Source organism: Tursiops truncatus, chromosome X, assembly GCF_011762595.2.
Source record: "Tursiops truncatus isolate mTurTru1 chromosome X, mTurTru1.mat.Y, whole genome shotgun sequence".
NCBI classification, from domain to species: Eukaryota; Metazoa; Chordata; class Mammalia; order Artiodactyla; family Delphinidae; genus Tursiops; species Tursiops truncatus.
Window position 1 is genome coordinate 93,821,907 of NC_047055.1, and position 2,641 is coordinate 93,824,547.

The 2,641-nt window shown below is 50.4% G+C and overlaps 1 non-coding gene across 1 annotated transcript; it reads left to right on the plus strand.

Annotated features, from left to right (window-relative positions):
- Positions 1 to 1,811: 1,811 nt before the first annotated feature.
- Positions 1,812 to 1,884, plus strand: TRNAG-CCC (transfer RNA glycine (anticodon CCC)). Its single transcript has one exon. It is a non-coding gene; the product is annotated as a tRNA-Gly (tRNA).
- Positions 1,885 to 2,641: the final 757 nt, after the last annotated feature.

Sequence of the window (2,641 nt, forward strand, 5' to 3'; positions counted from 1 at the left end):
TTTCTTCCCACAGTCGTGCAAGATTCCTAGCATCCTGCCAATAAAACCCCCATTGTGCTAAGCAAGGCTGGGCTGAGTTTCCTGTCTTGGAGATGAGAGTTAAGGATTGAGTGGGATGTGAAGAAACACCGTGCGTGCAGAGGATTCCCAAAGAGCTCACGACGAAGAGAAGGGGGCGGGGGGAGAGAGAGAGAGAGAGAGGACGCTGAAACTCGATGAGAATGCGGGGTCAAGGAAGGGTTTTTTATTTTATTTTTTTAAGCTGTGGAAAACTTAAACATGTTTATGTGCTGAGGGTAAAGAGCCAGTAAAAGTAGCATAAATCATAACAACAGAGGCAAAAATACAAAGCTGTAAAAGCCTTAAAGATAAAGAAAATATGCTCTCAATAAACATCAGGAGAAAAGGCAGAAGGAAAAAAAGCGCCTTGCAGTGGCAAGCAGGCATTGGCCTGAGTACCCCACAGTCCATCCCCAGAGCTGGGCAGCCGCTCACTCTGGGGTCAGAGAACAGTTCCAAGCCCACCTCCGGGGCCTCACCCAGGGGACCAGGAAGGGGCCCTTGAGAAGCAGTTACCTGGTGGTTAGGATGAGACATGTCCACCCAGTCCAGTACACACAGCCTTGGGTACTTACTCAAGTCCACAGTTGGAAAGGGGCCACGGGAGAGCAGGAGATGGAAGATGCAGGAGAGAAAGACGACTGCCCAGGTCCCTGCAGAGGAGCTGGTGTCCGCAACACAAGGGAGAGATTAGCCTCAGATCAGATAAGAGGCCCTTGGCTATGAGACAAGAGCAGGGGAAGAAATCTTGTATGTCAGGGGGTGGGGGTGGGCCGGAAGGGGACTTCATTTTCTCTATAAACTCAAAGGCAAGGGCATCTGCTGAGAGTTATCAGGAAGGGGCTGGAGGTATCAGTTAGGAAGGATTTTGGCTTCAAGTACCCCCAAATCCAACTAATAGTGGCTTATATCCCAAAGGCCTTTACTGCTTAGCAGGCAGAAGTCTGGAGGTGGGCAGTTTCAAGGTGTGTCCATGGTTCATTGATTGTATGGAGGTACCGATTCTATCAGCCACTCTGCCCTGCCATCCTCAGTTATTGACTTTTTCTCCCCATGCTTGCTACCTTGTAGTGTCAACATGTCTGCCGTAGCTCCAGGCATCAAGTGTTTATTTTAGGAGAGAGAGTCACAGACAGTCAGGCAATGAGAAAACTCTTTCACTCTCGTCTCTTGTCAGGAAGAAACATTCTCTTCAGAAGCTTCCCAGGAGACTTCCCCTTATTAGCCAAGACTGTGTCACAAACCCATCATAAAACATATTACCTAAAATTAAGAGATCTTTGCCTAATGCCCAAACAAAATTGGATTCTGTTAGCAGGGAACAGGTGGGGGGAAACGCCTTGGGTGGAGAGCCTTAGAGTCTGCTACAATCAGGTAGGCGGATGGACAAGAGGAAAAAAGTTTTCCAGTAGCTACAAAAGGGAAAGGACAGAAATAAAGCATTGCCCAGCAGCAGCAGAGGTCCAGCTGGGTTTGAGGCCCAGCGTAAGGGAGCAGGGCGAAAGCGGGGCAGATGGGAATAACCGCCAAAGCCCCATTTACATAGAAGGCCTCCATCAGGTACCACCAAACCTTCACATGATGGCATGATCAAATTCCAAAACATCCACTGGCCTGATCGTCACGTATCACGAACACTTACGGTTCAGTTGCAGGAAAAGAAATCACTCCAGCCATTTTAAGCAGAAAGGGATTTAATTCAGGGTATTGGGTATTTGCAAAATTGTTGTAAGAATGGGAGGATCGGGACTTCCCTGGTGGTCCAGTGGTTAAGACTCTGCACTCCCAATGCAGGCGGCCCGGGTTCGATCCCTGGTCAGGGAACTAGATGCAACTAAGAGCCCGTGTGCCGCAACTAAGACCTGGCCCAGCAAAAAAAAAAAAAAAAAAAAAAAGAATGGGAGGTTCAGGCTTTGGGCTGGCCCTCCAGGACTGACTCTCAGAATGATACCACAGAACGACTGGCCTGCCAGGGGAGCTACTCTACCTTGACCTCAGCCAGAAAGGTTGAAGGCTGTATAGGGACTGGTGGTTTCAAGAGCGTGATGCTTTAGCTGCGATCCAGGGGTCAGGAAGACTCGTATGCTGTTGCCACAACTGCCAACTGACACGCATGGGGTTAGTGTTGGGCACTGGAAAACGACTGCAGGAACTTACTTGCCCTACGACCATGCTTGTCAATGGAACGTCGTCTCAGCCTCACTCCCACCCTCCAAGTAACCCACAAGAGTATCAAACGGCTAGAATCCAATTCACACTCGGCACACTAGCTTCCCACACCCTGCAGTACAGGAAGGCACAGAAAAGGAGGGTAGGATGAATGTCGAGAACACAAATCCTCCATAAGCACTATGACATTCTAGTAACTTTTCCTGATCCCAAGGCTGCTTTTAAGAGCTCTTCCAGGGCTTTCCTGGTGGCGCAGTGGTTGAGAGTCCGCCTGCCGATGCAGGGGACGTTGGTTCGTGCCCCGGTCCGGGAAGATCCTACATGCCGCGGAGCGGCTGGGCCCGTGAGCCATGGCCGCTGAGCCTGCGCGTCCGGAGCCTGTGCTCCGCAACGGGAGAGGCCACAACAGTGA